Source organism: Balaenoptera borealis, assembly GCF_965194805.1.
Source record: "Balaenoptera borealis genome assembly, chromosome: 5".
NCBI lineage: Eukaryota > Metazoa > Chordata > Mammalia > Artiodactyla > Balaenopteridae > Balaenoptera > Balaenoptera borealis.
The window spans coordinates 14871449-14878985 of NC_138862.1; the positions used below are offsets into that span (position 1 = coordinate 14871449).

The 7537-nt window shown below is 36.2% G+C and overlaps 1 pseudogene across 1 annotated transcript; it reads left to right on the forward strand.

Annotated features, from left to right (window-relative positions):
* The first annotated feature begins 4063 nt into the window (after positions 1 to 4063).
* Positions 4064 to 5834, forward strand: LOC309628685 (SH2/SH3 adapter protein NCK1 pseudogene; annotated as a pseudogene). Its single transcript has one exon. The product of its transcript is annotated as an SH2/SH3 adapter protein NCK1 pseudogene (transcript).
* Positions 5835 to 7537: the final 1703 nt, after the last annotated feature.

Consider the following 7537-nt stretch of genomic DNA (forward strand, 5'->3'; position numbering starts at 1 on the left):
TTCTGAAAACTCATCTCAATTTAGCTTAATTTTCAAAATACAATCTGACAAAGATGTATGTTTCATCGAAAAGGCAGTGTTAAGGAGCTGAATTATGTCTCCTAAAAAGAAATCATAAAGTTCTAACCTGTGAATATGAGCTTATTTGGAAAGAGGGTCTTCACAGATGTAATCAGGTTAAGATGAGTTTATACTGGATTAGGATGGGTTTCAGATCTAATTTCTGGTGTTCTTATAAGAAGACAGAGATTTAGATACACACACACACATGCACACACACACACAAGACGGGATAAAGGCCCTGTGATGATTGAGGCAGAGATTGGAATGATGTAGCAGCAAGACAAGAGATGCTAAGAATTACCAGGGACCACCAGAAGCTAGGAAGAAGCAAAGAATAAATTTTCCTCAGAGCCTTCATAGGGAATATGGCCCTGTAAATATCTTGATTTTAGACTTCTAGCTTTTAGAACTATGAGAACTTAAATTTCTCCTGTTTTGAGAAAAAAATTACCAATGAGTGGTTAATTTTTATAGCAGTCCTAGGAAACTAATACAAAAGTATTATCTCTATTGTGACTTGAATATCCTTCTATGGAGTCTGTCTTTACAAATTAGAGTCACTGAAATGTAGTTTTTATTCTGAATAATTTGTCTTCGATTTTTGGGTTAGTTTCAATCATTCATGGTTACTTAATACTTGGTACCCTGATTTATTGAAAGCCAAAGAGAAAAAGCGATAGAAAATATGATATTTAAAATAGACAAAAATTGAGTGTAACAAAACATGAAGAAGATAATGTCTGGTAATGACAAAGATCTCAGGAAATACCAGAAATGATCTATCCATTATGAAGGAGGCTGATATTTTAACTGTAGGAATATATGTAATTTAAGTTATGACAAAAGGAAAATAAAAATTGAAATGTTTTCAAAGGAAAAATAAAACATTTCATGCATCTTTGAAACTCCCCTTCATAAGAAAGTTATGACTTAATAGTACTGTTTTTCACCAAAGATGGATTTTCAAAGAGAATGACACTTGTGTGTTGTGGTTGACCACACCCACATGGAGGGAGTACAAAAGTCTGGGGGCAGCAGGTGATATTCATTCTCAAGAAAGTCATCTTCAACATCCAACCTAATCCTCAAGCCCTGTCACAATGAGCTACTACTACGGCAACTAGTATGGTGGCCTTGGCTATGGCCTTGGTGGTTTTGGTGGCCTGGGTTATGGCTATGGTTCCAGCTATGGTCGTGGAGGCTATGGTGGCTATGGCGGTGTCTACTTCCATCCCTCTTTCTATGGAAGACACTGGTCATCTGGATTTTACTGAAAGCATTCTACGTCTACAATGATCTGTTTCCCCCATCCAGAATCTATCACCCAGGCTGCCTATCTTCACTCCTGCTATGTTACTGACATGAAGCTTCCTCCTTTATCCCTCCTGCGATATTTCTGGAAGTATTTTCCAATAAAATTTGTCAACATTCAGAACCTTGTTTCATTATTTTTGCCTACCTAAATGCACTTTTTATTCATAAGTTTTGCATATTTGATTAACATATTTGGTTGAAACTTATTTTTTCCATATAATTATTTACTTCCTTAGAACTGATCTTATCAACTTTTAGCCTGCAACTTCTACATCTCATGTGATAACTTGCTCAGATATTGTTCTCTTTTTGATTTGACATCCTATAAAAACAAAATATTTAGGCATAAACTAATTCTTATGAATATAATAACACTTCCTTTGTAAAGTTATTAGTTTAATATAATAACTCCTTTACCCTCAGTATATCAGGGAAAGAATATTTTGAAACCAATTTACTCTTTAGAAACTGTTAGTTTATGAGCTTGTAAGGAAGAGCTGTCTGTACCTTTTTGCTCGGTCTTTGTTCAATGGGCCCTGTACCAGGTACCTCCTTAGAAAACAATGACAGGGATACATGTTGTTTGAATCTTTTCCCCCTCCCCATCCCCTGCTGCCAAACACATACACACTGCCCACTCCAGCAGCTTCAATCTTTTTTTTTTTTTAAGGATGGCTTGTGGTTTTATTATTTTTTTTAATATATATTTATTTATTTATTTTTGGCTACGTTGGGTCTTCGTTGCTGCGCGCGGGCTTTCTCTAGTTGCAGCAAGTGGGGCTACTCTTGGTTGCTGCGTGCAGGTTTCTCATTGTGGTGGCTTCTCTTGTTGCGGAGCACGGGCTCTAGGCGCGCGGGCTTCAGTAGTTGTGGCACATGGGCTCAGTAGTTGTGGCTCCCGGGCTCTAGAGCGCAGGCTCAGTAGTTGTGGCACACAGGCTTCGTTGCTCCGCAGCATGTGGGATCTTCCCTGACCAGGGCTCGAACCCGTGTCCCCTGACTTGGCAGGCGGATTCTTAACTACTGTGCCACCAAGGAAGTCCCAGCAGCTTCAATTTTTATAAAAGAAATAGAGAGCCAGGGTATTCTTTTTCTATGTTCAGACTTTCCTTATTATTTTAACATTTTAATATGTAACTTTTCAGTTCTTACCCTGTTTTTTTCATAAGTTAAAAAATATTTGAGGCTTCAATCAATTTTTCTATAATTTTGCCAACTCAGGTTGAGTAGTATTTGTTCCTCATTTAAGTCTTGAGAGGGATTTTATTGCAGGCTTTTTTTTGGGGGGGGTGCTTCCTTCAAACCTGAGACTGTTATGGATTTTTATCTCATATTCTCATAATTAGGATCTTAAGATCCCTAACCTTCATCTTTAAATTATACGTGATGTGACTCCCAATATAACTCTCATTTAATTAGGTAAGTTACACAAGTTTTCATGGATCTCCAGTGATTCTTACTAATACTTCAGTAATGTGTTAATAAACTAATAGTTGTGCTGACTTTTTTGTGATTTAGTGAATGGAGAAATGATTTGGAGGATGAGTTTCATTGAGTCAAGCTAGAAATCAGAATCTTCAATTCAGTTATTAGCAGTTACTTACATAGCGCTAAATCCAACCTGACAGGACATTTTAAATAATGGAGCTTAAATTCCAGGAAATAAATAATAATTTAAAAATCACACACCCAATACCTATTTTAAAGAAAGAATCTTTGTATCTACCAGCTATATACTGAAATATTTATGGACCCAAAAAGCAGGGCATCTCAAAATGATGCAACAGTGAAGGAAGCATGTGAGGCTATGTTTGAAATACAATTGACCTTGACTTGGTAATTCATTAAAATGAATGAATGATTGGTGGGAGTCATTTGGTATTGTACTACTATATTTCTGTATTTAATTTTTTTTTCCATAACCATATTTTCAGAAACAATTAAATGTTTTATTTTGTGAGAAGGACTCTAGGACTTAAGGAACATGGAGAGATGTATTGAATAGAACCATACTTCATGTACCCCCTGACAAAATGGTATTTTAAACAAATTAGAGAAGGGCAGAGTTGAAGAAGAGAACAGCACGTGCATTGTCATGGGGAGGGAGAAGAAAAATATTTTCTATAAGATAAAGAAGGAATTGGAGCTTTAGGGTCATTGTTGGATTTTTACAGTGAATATAGTATATGGGCATCTTTAAATAATGAAAATGATTTTCATTTCATACTGCCATAAATTAAAAAAAAATAGTGACACAGAAAAAAATGTTTAAAAGAAAGTAATTGAAATGCAGATAAAATACTGTAATCTTGGCACGTGCCCAAGAAGTCCCAGCTCAAACACTGTGCCCATATATGGGGTCTGGACTAGAAAGAAAAGCAGTTTGAGGAGATTTATTTCAAGAATGTCAGGCAGAATATAGGAAACAGGAAATCAAATTCTAGAGGGACAAAGGGGATTCCTAAGGTGATAAAGAGAATTCCCTTAATGCTAACTGATTATCAGATGAAAGAGCAGTAAGTCTGGATTTGAACAGTAGAGAAGCTGCTGAAAAATGGCAGAAGAAGTCGTGGTAGTAGCCAAAGTTGATTATGTGGCCCAACAAGAACAAGAGCTGGACATCAAGAAGAATGAGAGGGGCTTCCCGGGGCTTCCCTGGTAGCGCAGTGGTTGAGAGTCTGCCTGCCAATGCAGGGGACACGAGTTCGAGCCCTGGACCGGGAAGATCCCACATGCGGCGGAGCAACTAGGCCCGTGAGCCACAACTGCTGAGCCTGCGCGTCTGGAGCCTGTGCTCCGCAACAAGAGAGGCCGCGATAGTGAGAGGCCCGCGCACCGCGATGAAGAGTGGCCCCCGCTTGCCGCAACTGGAGAAGGCCCTCGCACAGAAATGAAGACCCAACACAGCCAAAAAAAAAAAAAAAAAGAAGAAGAATGAGAGATTGTGGCTTCTGGATGATTCTAAGTCCTGGTGGTGAGTTCAAAATTCCATGGATAAAACGGGTTTTGTGCCTTCTAACTACGTGGAAAGGAAAAACAGTGCTCAGAAAGCATCGATTGTAAAAAACCTAAAGGATACGTTAGGCATTGGAAAAGTGAAAAGAAAACCTAGTGTGCCAGATTCTGCATCTCCTGCTGATGATAGCTTTGTTGACCCAGGGGAACATCTGTATGACCTCAACATGCCTGCTTATGTAAAATTTAACTACATGGCAGAGAGAGAGGATGAATCGTCATTGATAAAAGGGACAAAGGTGATTGTCATGGAGAAATGCAGTGATGGGTGGTGGCAGGGTAGCTACAATGGACATGTTGGATGGTTCCCTTCAAACTATGTGACTGAGGAAGGCGACAGTCCTTTGGGTGACCATGTGGGTTCTTTGTCAGAGAAATTAGCAGCAGTCAGTAACCTAAATACTGGGCAAGTGTTACATGTGGTACAGGCTCTTTACCCATTCAGCTCGTCCAATGATGAAAAACTTAATTTTGAGAAAGGCAAAGTAATGGATGTTATTGAAAAACCTGAAAATGACCCTGAGTGGTGGAAATGCAGGAAGGTCAATGGAATGGTTGGTCTGGTGCTGAAAAACTATGTTACCATTATGCAGAATAATCAATTAACCTCAGGTTTGGAACCATCACTTCCACAGTGTGATTACATTAGGCTTTCACTCACTGGAAAGTTTGCTGGCAATCCATGGTATTATGGGAAAGTCACCAGGCACCAAGCAGAAATGGCATTAAATGAAAGAGGGCATGAAGTTGACTTCCTCATTCGTGATAGTGAATCTTCGCCAAATGATTTTTCAGTATCACTAAAAGCACGGGGGAAAAACAAGCATTTTAAAGTCCAACTAAAAGAGATTGTCTACTGCATTGGGCAGCGTAAATTCAGCACCATGGAAGAAGTTGTAGAACATTACAAAAAGACACCAATTTTTACAAGTGAACAAGGAGAAAAATTATATCTTATCAAGCATTTATCATGATACTGCTGACCAGAAGTGACTGCTATACAGTTGTAATTCGTCATGTAATTGAAGACTGAGAAAATATCAGTCCAGTCATGCTTGACTGGAAATTGCTGTTTCTAACTCTATATGAAAATTGCCTATACTTCATAAGTATTTTTATTATAATTCAGTCCATACATATATACTACATATGCCAAACATCTGCATAGAGCAATTCCTTATCCTTGGTCTTCTGTTTTATTGTTTTTTTGCTCTTTTTCTCTTTGCTTCTAATATTAAGATTTTATATTTTGAAAAAATGATGCAGATCAAAAGTCTTTATATGGAAGAATTTCTTTATTGCCTTTCCTTTATTTCCTTGTAAGGGCACCACCTTAGTTACTTCTGCAATTGTTCTCTTCATATAAAATTATTATATCAATTATATCAATATATGGCATATGCTAAAATAAATTTCTTGGAGAGTTGTTAAAAAAAAAAGAATGTCACTCATACTGATCATATGAGTGATGATAAAGAAGAAGAATGTGAGTTGTGTTCACATTTTCAGGGCTCGAGGCCTGAATAAAGTTTCTGCTCATGATCTTATGAGCAGAGAAATAGATATATGTATGAGTAAAAGACAAGAAGCTTTGACCTCAGAATATTTGCATCTACACTGCCACTTTGATTGCCAAATGAAGACACCTTGTGACAGAATATTATGATTGATGTTTTCATCATGTAATTTCTACTTATAAATTATTTGTAATTACGAAGAAATGCCTCAAAATTTACTTTCTGCACAGAAGATAATTGCATCTTAAATACAGAGTAAAAGAATCAAAGTGACTTTCCAAAGTTGGTCTTAGCACCAAAATATATATTTTTTTAGAGTTTTCTTTTTATTGTTATAATTAGGTTGCATTCATGTGTTCTCATTCCCGGATATTTACAAATATATTTCCCCTCCAATTGGTTGTTGACTGACTAGAATTCCAAGGAAATGGATTTTGTCATAATTATTTGGTAATGAGAAATTTGGGGCCTGATACTGTTTATTTATTTAATTTTTAATAAAGTTAACTTAAAGGAGGATAGCACATTACATTTAAACAAGGAAAAATAATAACTATGTCTTGTAAGTTTCATATTTGTCTCTAAAATCTGCACAAATACTACTGATATTTAATAATATACCTTACGTTCACCCTTTCTAGTCCATTTTTCTTATTTCATACTATGATGGGATATTGTAAGAGCTTCTCAAGTGGTCCTCTTGCTTTCAAGAATTCACCATACAATCCACATTTCAGAGAAAATATGTATCCTAAAACATCACTTCTCTGAGCCCATAGCCCGAAACAAAACTATAGAATATAATGTATGGCCCACCCTGCAGGTAAGTTAAAATGCTTCCCAACCATCAATTATTCTTTATTTAAACTCTGTGCTCCAACCACAATGCTTTGCTCATTAAGGACACACCTTGCTTACCTTTGTATCTGATCATAAGCTAAAACCAGTTTCCGTGTTGGAAACTCCTCTTCTCACTTTGTAAAATTCTTATACACATCCTCTAGATGCAGCTCATTTTACATTTCTACAGAATTCTTACTTGCAAGACATTGCTCCCACCATAATAGTTAATTCCTCTAAATTACTCTTGAAATCAGTGTAACTACCCATCATTTTATTCCTCCATATACTGCTTTATGGTATTTATAAGAAAAAACACATATGTCTTCATTCACATACACCAAATAACACACACATACATACAACATAAAGAGACAAGCACACAAGCACACACACAATTGAGAATACAATTAAGTTGTGGGATTTAAGGTCAATGGAGTCATCATTTATATATTTATCATCTATCATCTCCCTTCCCAAAGGCTTATCATTGTTTATTTCTCATAATATAATGTAAATATGAATATTTTATTGAGTATATTTGTTTTGATTTTTTTTTACAATTTGAAGTATATAAATATAAATATTTATATCCCTTCATATAAATACTTCTCTATTTATAAAAAACTCATACAATATGATTTTGCATTTCAGGAAAAAAGAAATTAAAAAAATCAGCAAATACGTATGTTGTTTCCTTTTACAAGGTATTGTGTTAGGTGTCAGCTTCATGCCTTCAAAGTGCTTTTAAACCAGTTCCAGTAACCAGTCAAAAAATGAAAAATTTT